We start from the raw sequence: 14,099 nt of genomic DNA on the forward strand, positions 1-14,099 counted from the left end.
TGGATATGTGATCTGCAAATATTTTCTTCCACTCTGAGATTTGTAACTTTTTTTTTTTTTCTTAAGAGAATAACTGGTTCAGATTTAGTGGCAAGGCAACATAATTTAATAAAGGGTAATGATTCAAGACTTAGAAATGCGGTAACAGCCTCTCTGCATCAAATTTAAGTGATACTTTGAATACTTTTTTTTTCTGCAGTCAACTAAAAAGCATTGTTTTAGCAGTTGATCATATTGTGGTTGACCTGTTTTCTGTTTGCTTATACCACAGCTGTAATGTGACCCCAAGGATGGAGGCAGTGTGTGGGTGTGTGTGCACATCTGTGTATGAAGGGGAACAATCGTATGTACATTTCTTGAAATATATCTTGATCTGAATGATAGTTTCATGAGTATATACATATGTAAAATTTGTGGAGAGGTGCACTTAAGGTTTGTGCCCTTCATTGCATGCAGGTTATAACTGAATAAAAAATAAACAATGTAGATGTGGATATGATGTGGAGAGGTCTTGGATAAAGGGGTAAGTGAAAGACAAAATGATGTAGAAATGGTGGATAAATACAAACAGCAAAGATATTTATTATCTGGAATACTGAACAACTGTCCTTGGAAGATAGACGCTTAGAAGGAAAATAATAGACTAGCCTCATGCATAAAGGCTAGATATCCTACAGGTTGGAAAATGGATTATTTTCTCTTGATAATGTGAATAAGTAGCTTAGTGTCCTGGTTGTAGGATTTTAATAATGATCTACAAATTTACCTGTACATTTTTAAAAACACTTTGTGTTGTGCCGATTTGGTAATTCCTAAGAGTTCCTTAGCCAGTGTGGGAATATTGATGACATTGGTGAGTGTTAGGATCACATAATGTGAGATACAGTACCGTACTTTTAAGAACTAAGCCTGAAACTTGTCTAGCTTTTACAGCCTTAAGACATGAAAATCACATAATTCAGAGAAAAGCGTATCGTCTCATGAACATTGCTGAAACATTAAACCCAGAGTTTATGTATCTGGCTTGCCTATGCTCTAATTGTGAATTGTGACTATATTTTGGGCTGGGATTTGAAGAGCTGACTTCCTCAGAACTTTCCATTTGGCCCGGAACCAAATGTAGTATAAGAGCTGGCAGATACCACAGAGAAGCCCTGGTTCTGGAATTTTATTACTGAGTCGAGAGACTTTATTTCTTTGTTTCTCAATGGGGGCAAACTGCTTTTGAGTAACTCCAGGTGGAGGCTTGACAGGGTTTGAACATTAAAGCTGAGTTCCATAATTATACTTCATGGCCAGTGTAATTAATAACTTGTGTGCGAGCATATTGAAAGTAAACAAAACATTCTTCTGTTAGGTTCTTTATTTCTCCCCAAGTCTAGTTTCTATCACGGTGAAGATAAACATCTCATCTTCCTTCCCTTCTCCATCTTATACCCCCTACTTCTTTGCCTCTAACTCCTTTTCCTCCAACCCTCCCCTCTCCAGAGCCCAGCTCAGTTCAGTTCAGTAACTCAGTCATGTCTGACTCTTTGAGACCCCACGGACTGCAGCACGCCAGGCTTCCCTGTCCAGGCACACCAACTCCCGGAGCCTACTCAAACTCATGTCCATTGCGTCGGTGATGCCATCCAACCATCTCATCCTCTGTCGTCCCCTTCTCCTCCTGCCTTTGGACTGGCAAAATTAATTTTGTTCATAGACACACAATTGAACCATTTCTTTCTAATTCTTCTTATATTGCAACAATGCAAATTCTGGTACTACACATAACCCTGTGCAAATAATTGTCTATTTCCTTTCTCTTGCACTTGTGTGACCTTCTTATTTTCAAGGGAGAATAACCTTTTTTTTTTTTTTTTGATAATACAAAAGCAGAACTTCCCTTTCACACATTCAAGTGCAAATTTATATTTGAAGTCAAATAATGATCTAGTGCGAAGGAGAAACAGCTTCTTTCTTGGCGTGGTGACTCTGGCTTGAAATCTGGGCAGGAGCAGGCGCTAAGCGGATTTGGCAGCTGGTCAGGCTGCTAATTTGTGTTTATAACCTGGACCCCTAAGGCCAACCCAGTATGGGTGATGTGGAGACAAGTTACTGGATGTGTGTCTGACAGTCCTGCTGCTGTCCTTTAGACGGGGGAGCATTGAACTTTGGAAATCCCAGCTGCTCTCTGAAGGGGTTCCAGAGTATTGAGCTATCTCATGGCATCCATCGTGGGTTCTGGGCCCTTGGGAGGAGGATGCCTCCCTGCAGCCTCCATCCCCGCCATCACTTTCAGCCTCACCGTGAAGATGCCACTGTTTCTAGTTCTGAGCTTCTCTGTCAGGCTCCTGTTTACATATTTTGTTGGTATTTGTTGTTCACTGGTCACATCACATCAAACGTGAGACCGTGAAGGCCTCGAGCATGGGCAGAAATCAAAGCGGTGCGGTGCGTGTAGGCCCTGCCAGAGCCCGGAGCTTTTCCTCCCTGCGACGCCGCCGTGTGTGTCTGTGCGGACTTACAGAGGGGACCCACCAGGGATGCTCTGGGTGGACAGGCTTCAATATTTGATGGAACTTCTGCATATTTCTGGTGTGTCTTTCCTGTTTGGCCCTGGGTTTCCTTTAGTTTTTATCCTTTGTAATAGACTTTGATTTCAGAAATGGGAAGCAAGCCCAGATTGTAACAATAGACTCAGAAAAAAATATTTGGTGAAATTCTTCTTTGCATACCTTCCTGAGGCCTAATGGTTACGCTGAAGTAGAACATTTTTTTGGTTAGTTCTTTACCAATATTTCCATTTATGATCTTCCCAGCCTGCTGGAGCTGCAGAGTTCTCAGAAAAGGACGCCCACTGTGTCTTAGGATGCGCTGCCACACCATACGACTCCAGTTAGCCGGGCCAGGGGAAAACCCAGTTGGACTGTGGGAACTCCCTCGAGGCTCTAGATCTGGCACAGAGGTTAGTTTCTGCCTTGTTCATAGGCAGCAGTGTGACGTCTTGATGTCGAAGTTTGCATTGTCAGTTGTTCTTAGAGACCTCTGGCTATCCCACAGCGGGGATTTTAAAGCTCCCAGGCTCTTGCCTGGGGTGGATACCCTGTTGTCCACAGCGTCGACCTTGGTAACTCACCCTCCTTCCCTGTTCCACTCTCCCTACTCCCTCTCATTCCTTCTTTCCGAGTGACCTCCATGATGACCCAGCTCAAGTCCTGCTCTTAGGCTCTGTTTCAGAAACACCAAACTAAGATAGTGGCAAGACTTGTTAGTCTCTGCCTGCCTTTGAGTTTAGAGTGAAGTACAAGAGAGATACCTTGATTAATCATACATTGATTAATCATGTAAGTAAAAATATACTATCTCAACTGTAGAATGTTCTTTGAGGAACAAAGTATTTAATTCGTTGCAAGGTGGGCCTGACCTAGCCTTGAGGATCAGGAAAGGTAGTAATTAGGCTGGGTGTGGAGTTGGGAATAGGAAAGATCCCCCACTTCAAGCAAGGAGTGGGGTGTGCAAAGGCCTGAGGTAGGAGGCAGTGTGCTGCAGTGTCAGGAGTGAGGGGGTGAGGGTCACCCTTGTAAGCCATTGCAGAGCCTAATGAGGATCTTGGTTTTCATCCAAGAGCAGGGGGAAGACTCCAAAGGGGTTTTAAAGGTAGATTCAGGGAAGCTAGTGGGGAGGCTGTTGCATTAGCCTAGGAGAGAGTTTTGGTGTTGTGGACTGAATGGCAGCAGAGGAGATGGAGGGAGGTGGAAGCACTGGGAAAATACTGAGGAGGAGCCATCAGCAGGCCTTGGAGGGGAGCAGTGGGTGAAGGAGTATTGAGCTCTGATTGCCTGGTGGAAGTGGCAGGTAGACTTTCTGGAGCTTGGAAGACGGGTCTGTGTTGGGTGCTTAATATACACTGACCATCTAATCATCTCAGCCCTGAGGTAGGAAATCTCAGTCCTGATTAAGAAAGTGGGGGAGGCAAGATGTGAATCCAGGACTGCACTTCTTGGAGAGCACTGTTCTCTTCTTCTGACTTCGCAGTTGCGAGCTACTCTATTTTGGTTCCATTTTCCCCTTTAGGAAATTTTGTGAGTGAGAAGAATCTGCCTAGTATCTTACCATCCTTTATAGCCACTTTATAGCTATTAGTAAACATTATAGCCTGATTTTCTATTGTTTGATTCAAGTTCAATCAGAGAAGAACTAGAGCTCCATTCAGTTCAGTTCAGTCCACTTTAGTTGCTCAGTTGTGTCCAACTCTTTGCGACCCCATGAATTGCAGCACGCCAGGCCTCCCTGTTCATCATCATCTCCCAGAGTTCACTCAAACTCACGTCCACCGAGTTGGTGATGCCATCGAGCCATCTCATCCTCTGTCGTCCCCTTCTCCTCCTGCCCCCAATCCCTCCCAGCATCAGAGTCTTTTCCAGTGAGTCAACTCTTTGCATGAAGTGGCCAAAGTACTGGAGTTTCAGCTTTAGCATCAGTCCTTCCAAAGAACACCCAGGGCTGATCTCCTTTAGAATGGACTGATTGGATCTCCTTGCAGTCCAAGGGACTCTCAAGAGTCTTCTCCAACACCACAGTTCAAAAGCATCAATTCTTTGGCGCTCAGCTTTCTTCACAGTCCAACTCTCACATCCATACATGACTACTGGAAAAACCATAGCCTTGACTAGACGAACCTTTGTTGGCAAAGTAATGTCTCTGCTTTTCAATATGCTATCTAGGTTGTTCATGACTTGTGTCTCACTCTTTGTGACCTCATGGACTGTAGCATGCCAGGCTTTCCTGTCCATCAACTCCTGGAGGCTACTCAAACTCATGTCCATTGAGTCGGTGATGCCATCCAACCATCTTATCCTCTGTTGTCCCCTTCTCTTCCTGTCCTCAATCTTTCCCAGCATCAGAGTCTTTTCAAATGAGTTAGCACTTCTCATCAGGTGGCCAAAGTATTGGAGTTTCAGCTTCAGCATCAGTCCTTCCAATGAACACCCAGGACTGATCTCCTTTAGGATGGACTGGTTGGATCTCCTTTCAGTCCAAGGGACTCCCAAGAGTCTTCTCCAACACCACAGTTCAAAAGCATCAATTCTTCGGCATTCAGCTTTCTTGATAGTCCAGCTCTCACATCCATACATGACTACTGGAAAAACAATAGCCTTGACTAGATGGACCTTTGGTCGGCAAACTAATGTCTCTGCTTTTTAATATGCTGTCTAGGTTGGTCATGGATTTTCATCCAAGGAATAAGCATCTTTTAATTTCATGGCTGCAATCACCATCTGCAGTGATCTTGGAACCCCCCCCCCCCCCCCCCCCCCGCCAAAATAAAGTCAGCCACTGTTTCCACTGTTAACCCATCTATTTGCCATGAAGTGATGGGACCGGATGCCATGATTTCAGTTTTCTGAATGTTGAGCTTTAAGCCAACTTTTTCACTCTCCTCTTTCACTTTCATCAAGAGACTCTTTAGTTTTTCACTTTCTGCCATAAGGGTGGTGTCATCTGCATATCTGAGGCTATTGATATTTCTCCCGGCAACCTTGATTCCAGCTTGAGCTTCATCCAGCCCAGCGTTTCTCATGATGTACTCTGCATATGAGTTAAATAAGCAGGGTGACAGTATACAACCCTGATGTCCTCCTTTCCCAATTTGGAACCAGTCCATTTCCAGTTCTAACTGTTGCTTCTTGACCTGAATACAGATTTCTCAGGAGGCAGGTCAGATGGTCTGTTATAACCATCTCTTGAAGAATTTTCCAGTTTGTTGTGATCCACACTGTCAAAGGCTTTGGCATAGTCAATAAAGCAGAAGTAGATGCTCCATTCAGTGGAAGATAATAATGGCGCAGTTTGTGCCTTATGACCCAGCAATCCCACTGCTGGGCATACACACTGAGGAAACCAGAATTGAAAGAGAGACGTGTACCCCAATGTTCATCACAGCACTGTTTATAATAGCCAGGACATGGAAGCAACCTAGATGTCCATCAGCAGATGAATGGATAAGAAAGCTGTGGTACATATACATAATGGAGTATTACTCAGCCATTAAAAAGAATACATTTGAATCAGTTCTAATGAGGTGAATGAAACTGGAGCCTATTATACAGAGTAAAGTAAGCCAGAAAGAAAAACACCAATACAGTATACTAACGCATATATATGGAATTTAGAAAGATGGTAACAATAACCCTGTATGTGAGACAGCAAAAGAGACACTGATGTATAGAACAGTCTTTTGGACTCTGTGGGAGAGGGAGAGGGTGGGATGATTTGGGAGAATGGCATTGAAATATGTATAATATCATATATGGAACGAGTCGCCAGTCCAGGTTCGATGCACGATACTGGATGCTTGGGGCTAGTGCACTGGGACGACCCAGAGGGATGGTATGGGGAGGGAGGAGGGAGGAGGGTTCAGGATGGGGAACACATGTATACCTGTGGTGGATTCATTTTGATATATGGCAAAACCAATACAATATTGTAAAGTTAAAGAAAATAAACAAAAAAACAGAAAAATAATGGCGCAGTTTGGGGGAAATAGTTATCAAAGATTATGTAAATTAGCATATATTTGCATATAATCTTTGTAACCACCTGTGCCTGTTTGAAGTTTAGACACAAAAAGAAAATAAGAAATGTACATAACAAAGAATTATGTTGTAAAAGCATAGAAAGAGATTGGCCTGTGTAGTTGTACACAGTAATTTTAGTATAGAAGAGACACCCTATTTTACATTAATCTTGTGTATAGCAGCTAAAATATATTAGAAAAATAAAACAAGTGCAGATGATTTGCTTTGTTATCGCTTCCCACTATGATTTAAGTAAAGAAAATTGAAACAACAGAGACATTGAAGAAATTGTCTTGCTGTTTTCTAACTGCCCTGTGAGTTCTGCCACCAATGTGTTGTCTGGAGTTTGCTGTTTGGACAGTTTTTTCTTAAGTTGAAATTTGGCTTACTGTAGTTCTTTTAAAAAAAAAAAAAAGCCTGTACCATGTAGTCAGTATTCACTGAAACGTGTTTCTGGTAAGCATATTCTTCCTGACTTGAAGGCAGTGCCTCAGGAATTTCTTTAAGATGAGTTAAACAGGGAAATGATAAATAACAAAGGGCAAAAGGTCTTAAAAACACTAGGGCAAATTGATTGTCTTACTCTTTTACAGGGAAATTTATGTTGGGATGATGATGTCCTGAGGTAGGGGTGGAGACTCAGTTCCCAAGAAATCACCTTTATTCATGTGTCTTCACTATGAGCTTTGTGGTTCAGCTTGGCCTTTGAAACATATAAGAAATATTTTCTGAACGTGAGTTTATGTGCTATAGAAATGAATTGGGATGCCCTGGCTTTTCAGACAACTTGGGGGCATATTTGCATCTAATCTTCAAAAAGATGGGGAGACTGTTGTGTCAGAAATAACTGGATGTATAGATGATAGGAAGAAAGTGGAAGCATTTCAGAATGGATTTATACCTTAGGACAGCTGTCTGCTGGAACTTGACTGTTTGTTAGTTTGTTCATTCAGCAGATACTCTGTGTTCATGTCACTTTTTTTTTTTTAAGTAAGTCAGAATCCACGATTCTTTTTTCATTTAAAAACTCGTTCATTTTGGGCTGTGCTGGGTCTTCCTTGCTGGTTTTCTCTCGTTGTAGTGAGGGGGCTACTTTTCACTGTGGGGCGTGGGCTTCTGGTGGCTTCCCTTGTTTCAGAGCACAGACTCTTGGCACGTGGGCCTCAGCAGTTGCAGCACGTGGGCTCAGTAGATGTGGTGGACGGGCTTAGATGCCCTGTGGCATGTGGGATCTTCCCAGGCATGGGATTGAACCCATGACCCTTGCGTTGGCAGGAGGATTCTTATCCACTCGCCCACCAGGGAACCCCTCATGTAGTGTTTACCATGCACTGTGTTAGGTGATGCTGTGGTAAGACAGACAGCTCAGAGTTTGTGCCCTAGTAGAACAGATAGGCATATGAGCAAAGAATTTGTGTAGTGTGATAAGTGCTTAAACAGAGATTTGTACAATATGCAGTGATGCATCTGAAAGGAAAGATTTATTAGCCCTTGTCTGTGATGTTAGGGAAGACATCTCAGAAGAACCATGTAGGCTGATTTTGAGAATGAGAAATGTGCTGAACAGTCACAGGAGAGGGGAGCACTCTGGTTGCAGGAAAGGCGCTTAGGCATGGAGAATATAGGATGTCATGGGCCCTGAGGAGTCTGCATTGGCGACTGGCAGGACAGAAGCTGGAAGCAGCGGTTGAGTTTCGTGTGCCCAAAGAAGTTTGGGGTTTTTAATTGTAATGGATGAAGCGTCTCAGAATCTGATTTTTGCTTTAGAGTTTTCTTCTGATTACTGGAGAAGACATTTGTGGATGGAGGAGGCCTGGAGTATTCCTGTAGGAAACAGGAGGGTCATCTGGAGTATATATGAATGCAGAACATCAGAGAGGAAATACACATGGAAGAGACACGAGGGAAGCAAAGGGCTTACTGAGACCTGCATGTGCTAACTGAGGGAGGGGCCTGGCAAGCCTAGGGTGGCTGATGGGTTGCATCTGGTGAGACTGGCCTGCTGGAGGGGCTGTTACCTCAGCTTGGGCACCCAGACCCAGGTAACTTGGGTGCAGCGCAGGCCTGGAGCAATGAATAGCTGTTGTTTGGGTCATACTGAGTTTGAAATAGCACATCCAGTAAGTCCCTCAGTGTGTCTGGAGCTGAGACGAGCCATCTCTTCCATTTAAGCTGGAGAAGGAGACTCGGTGTTGATCCGTGAGAGCGGAAGCCATGACGTCATCAGAAAGAAGATCAAAGGTGAGGAGATGAAGACTCAGCCTGGGACTGAGGAACATCCAGGGAGGTGGGTGGAGGTGGAGGAGCTCAAGGAAGAGGCAGAGGATTGAAATTGAGCAGGGGAGTCAATACAGCAGAGGATGGAGGGTCCAGAAGTTTCGAACAGAGTGTTTCTTACAGATTCCGTGGTAAATGAACAAAATCCATATTCCCTATTAGGAACTAAACCTTTTTGATACCTCTCATAAGGTGATATTGGTTATGCCTAAAGTTTGTCACTAAAATTTAGAAGTTAAAGGACTTTAGAAAGACCCTGTATTAGATTGTATTATCCGTTTTTGGTTCTACATGGTCCTTTTCCTATTTCCGATTGGCTCCTTTCATAGAAGGGCCTAAACTATAGCCAAGCCCCATTGTGTAACTGATAGTATACACGTTTCCATTCCAGTTCAGCTTCTGTAGCCACTCTGTGTACTTAAGCTGGATTCCCAAGAGCAAGAGGGTGAGGCTCAAGGCCACACCCAGTGTGGCACCTGAGGGAAAATTAGAATCGAAGGGTCGCTGGTCTCTGCCTGCAGTGAGCAGCCCTACCTCCCGATAATTAAAAGTCCATCATCAATTCCACCTCAAAGGTAACCTTTTCCCACCTGCGGTCAACGCCCTTGGCAGAATTCTGAATCTCCTCGCAGGGCATGCGTGGGAGTGCTTCCCAGCAAATACTCATCAGCACCTTTCATCTCCAGAGATGAAAGATTTTCAGACACCAGAAATCCCTGCCAAGTCCTCTGGGGCTAGTAGGTAGAAAACACAAAGTGATTTTGGACAGAGGAAGAGACTTATGTTTTTCCCAAAGCAACTTGTTAGTTGATCCACCTAGAACCAAAATACTAATTTAAGTGTCTGAAAGACGACCCACTGCAGGTGCCACACTGTATGGAGGAAACCATCAAGACACCAGGTCCTATGCAGATCTTATTCCTTCATGTCCCATCAGCAACTGATACTATTATCGACTCTCTGATGTGGATAGAAGGGTTCTAACTGGAAGACAATGCCTAATGATAGACTTAGTCATGAGCTCCTCTCTATAACAGAGTTAATTTACTTCTAAAGTTAGTCTTTTGTAAAATAGTTAATGTACCATGACTGTATAGCATCTGGAAAAGGTTTAAGCATATCTGGCTCAGCAGACATGAGTTTGAGCAAACTCCGGGAGATGGTGAAGGACAGGGAAGCCTGGCGTGCTGCAGTCTATGGGGTTGCAAAGAGCTGGACACGACTTAGCGACTAAACAACAACAAAAAAATCTTAAACGTTGAGTCTGTTGATATGTTTTATTTAATTTTTTTCCAAAGTATTACCAATACATCTTTTTAGAATTTTTACATTTTTATTGAAATATAGTCAATTTACAATGTTGTGTTTCAGATGTACATCAAAATTATTCAGTTATACATATATATATACACGTATCTATTTTTTAAATTCTTTTCCATTATAGGTTATTACGAGATATTGAGTGTAGTTCCGTGTGCTACACAGTAGGCTCTTGTTGGTATGATACACCTTTTCTTGTATGTTAAGTGCTTCCGAAGGGACTAAGGAGTTGGTGATAGGAAGCCTGGCGTACTGCAGTCCATGGGGTGGCAAAGAGTTGAACACGACTGAGTGACTGAACTGAAGGGACTAAGACTGTTACTGCTTAAACTGTGATTGATGTACTTTTCTATCTTGAGGACTGATCCCAGGGCTGGTTAAAATGTTATTCCAATCTTAGAGGATTGTCAGTAGAGCTGGAGATGGATCCCCAGTGTCCATCTCATGAGCAGGGCCTTGGGGAGTGGAGGATGGAGTGGGTATCTGGTAAAATGACAGAGATGCTTTGGATCTCAGCAGTCTCGACAGGGATGCTAGAACAGCCGCAGCTCTGGATGCGGACAGCAGGGTGCCTGCAGGATATGGAGCAGAGCACACAGGCTCGGGGATGTGATTCCAGCTCCTCCCAGATTGCCCTCTGCTCCTTCTGTGGGGAGGGAAGGAGTGGAAGATAGTAAGGCAAGACTGAGTTGATAAAGAACCTTCTGGGTCATTCATACAGAAGATTTTCAAGAGCATGCTTACTGCATTAGAAATATTTTTTAACGATGTCAAGGCCGGTTATAGCAACAAGATGAGACGTAAGCTAAATAGAATATTGGCTTTTTTGTGTCACTACATTAGAACTAAAAAAAAAAAAAAATCCAGCAACCAACTGTTGAAGAAAACTTTCATCTTTGTCTTTGTCTTTTTGTTTCCTTGGGAGTTGAGACTATAATGACTCTACCTCTTCTTTCCTTTCCTAGTGTCAGTTGGGGTCCCTAGGGTTTCACCTGAAGTGAGAACAAGACTTGATAATGGAATTTAGCATAAAATGCTGGTGAAGGAGAGAATACAGATAATAGTGGGGCCAGGAGAGGCAGGACACCTGAGGCATTAGAAGTGAGGTGGAGAGCAAGGCTGGGCGGCAGCCAGCAGTTTAGGTTCCAGCCAGAAGGAGGTATGTTTTAAAAAAATTTATTCTGGATGCTTGGGGCTGGTGCACTGGGACGGCCCAGACGGATGGTATGGGGAGGGAGGAGGGAGGAGGGTTCGGGATGGGGAACACATGTATACCTGTGGCGGATTCATTTTGATATTTGGCAAAACTAATACAATTATGTAAAGTTTAAGAATAAAATAAAATTGGAAGAATAAAAAAAAAAAAAAATTTATTCTGGACGGTGCCCAGTCTGTGTTGCTTTGTGTGGGCTATCTCTAGTTGCGGTGCCCAGCCTTCTCTCTGCGGTGGCTTTTCTTGTCGTGGAGCCCAGGCTTCGAAGCTTGGGCTCAGTAGTTGTGACACAAGGGCTTAGTCGCCCTGAGGCGTGTGGGATCTTCCTGGACCAGGAATTGAACCCGTGTCCCTTGCGTTGGCAGGCAGATTCTTAGCCACTGGACCACCAGGGAAGTCTTGGAAGGAGTTATTCATAGTAGTTGGGTTGAGTTCTGAGGCCTGGGCAGTGGAGTTCCTATGGGTGGTCTAAGAGGTAGAAGGGGAATGGAACATTCATTATGGGCCCTGAAATTTTGATTCAAATTATATTCCTAGACTGTGTCCCTGTAAATGTGTTTCACGTGGTGAAAACCCGTACATGTGTATGTCATCATCCTCTGTCCAACCCTCCCCACGTATAGCCCTCTTCTAATTGACATTTTGGTTGTTCATCCACATGAAAAGAACAGGTAATAAAATACCTGTGGGAAATAATGTTGCTGATTCCATGCTGAAGTAATTATAATTAAATGTCTGCAGTACCTCCAGTCTAAGGAAATTCTGTGATTATGGTTGTTCAGGGATGTACAGATAGTTTAGAGCTGGTAACTGTAATTTGATGCTAATTGGACTCTGATTCGGTCCTGGGAGAGAAGGTGGAGCTTGATTGCTGGATGGTTGGCCATAGAAGAGCAAAATTAGGAGAAGAGCATAGCTACGCCCTCAGTCACATCCACCTGCTGAGAATTTGAAATTCATATCCTTTCCCCAAATCCTTGTTATCTTGCATACCCAGAATTCACATTTAATAAATTTGCCATAATTTATGCTCATTTCTCAACAATCCCCATAGATTATTGTACATTGGGCCCAAAGGACCAGAAGGTGATTATTCTATAAACTCCGAATGTGTGCCGAGCCCCTTTCGTGGTGATGGGTAATTATTTCTAGAGAAGAGAAGCCCTGTAGGGCTCAGTCTTGCACTAAACTCAGACACAGACCTACAATTACCTGCCTGTTCAGAGGCTGCCTTGCTGGTCTGGGGTTGGAGAAGGCCTCTCTGCCCTAATTATTTACTCTTGATTTTAGACTATTGTGAAAAAAATTTCAGAATATTACCATTGATATTGAAACACAATAATCACCAAGTCAAATTGTGCCAGTTTCTTAATTGACATTTTCCTTTTGATTTTTAATTTACCCACTTACTCAGTTCCTGGAGAGAGACTTCTTTTTAAATGTTTTACAGTATTTGTTAGTAACGGACATTGAGGCCTGGCCTTGGTATTACTGAGTCATCTCGCTAGCCTTGTGCTTGGTAAAAATAATTCAAAGTTTTTTTTTATTCACGCTGCTCCCTTGGACAAGTCTACATTTCTTTCTGTATCCTAGAAACTGGGACAAGAAGAATTAACATCTAATATTTAACATTTATTGACTTGGACTAAGCCCCGTGTCAGGTAATTGAAAGATATACTTTCTTATTTTGCTTTTGCAACAGTCCCGGGAGGTGGGATCATCACCTCCATCTTGCATGGAGGGGAATCACATATGGAGAGGTCAATAAATGACCCCAAGTCAGGGATTACGGAGGGGTTTGCTCCTGACTCCAGCCTTCTTGTGAATGAACGCTCTTGTATTTGACAAACACTTTAGGATTTCCCTGTGAATTTTCGTCATCATGTGCTACAGTTACTGCTTGTTCCACACTGGTGGATGGTGCTGGGCTAGTGCTGGTGGGTGGCTGGCTTGTGACGTCTGCTGCTGTCTCATCACGAAAGGGCAGGTGGCAGCCTGGACTTGGAGGAGCTCCATGCTCACCTGCCTGTCTGTCTACCTTCACTCCATGCTATGCTTCATCACACTGGATGCTTCTCTGTGTCTTGTGTCTCCGGCCTCCTGGTCTCTCTGTCCTTCATCTGTGCTGTCGTCCTTATAACAGTGCAGGGCCTCCCTGGTTCCACGTCCAAGTCAGACAGTCCTTGAAGTCCGGGTCCCTAGGCAAGGCTGTCTTGCTCTACGCAGCCTGGTGTCATGTCCTTCTTGTCCAAGCTGCTCCCCAGTGGTATCTGGTGATGCTCTGGGGGGTGTCACCCCTGGATGGTCTTCCTTGATCCCCACCTGCTCTCATCTGGGGATGCAGGGTCCACTGTTATCTTTGCAAACAGATGCTCTGCAACCTCCAAACATTTTTAAAAAGGTCTGTAGTTTCTCTCGTAGAGGTTAATGTTTTTGGTTTTTTTCCTTTTTTTTTGGTTTTGTTTTAGGTGTGCTTGTTTGCTTCTCCTTTTAAGCTGGACTCCAACTCTTTCTTCCTCTAGTTTGGCTTGCTGATCTGAGTGGCTTTGCTTCTGAGAATGCCTGTTTTGGATAGATTTAATGGATTTTGGTTTTCTTTGGTGATTTTTCCTTTACTTTTTAAACCAAAGGAAGTTTCTGGCATTCTTCACAGTGTCGTCTTGCTCCCATCCCAGATGGGCAGGTTATCCTGCCCCTTTATATGACGTTATGAGGGCTTTGCTGTCCTT

General features: G+C 43.6%; 1 protein-coding gene across 3 annotated transcripts in view; it reads left to right on the forward strand.

The window, feature by feature from the left end:
- Nucleotides 1-14,099, forward strand: part of TIAM2 (TIAM Rac1 associated GEF 2) — a 239,432-nt gene that overhangs the window by 68,362 nt on the left and 156,971 nt on the right. Inside the window, exon 1 of one of the 3 annotated variants that reach the window (XM_061428386.1) lies at nucleotides 8,626-8,801. The exons of the other annotated variants lie outside the window; for them this stretch is intronic. The gene's annotated coding sequence lies outside the window, so the exon portion shown is untranslated. Of the gene's footprint in view, nucleotides 1-8,625; nucleotides 8,802-14,099 lie in introns of those variants that run through there. 3 annotated transcript variants of the gene reach the window in all.

The sequence above is a fragment of the Bos javanicus genome, chromosome 9 (assembly GCF_032452875.1).
Source record: "Bos javanicus breed banteng chromosome 9, ARS-OSU_banteng_1.0, whole genome shotgun sequence".
Classification (NCBI taxonomy): Eukaryota; Metazoa; Chordata; class Mammalia; order Artiodactyla; family Bovidae; genus Bos; species Bos javanicus.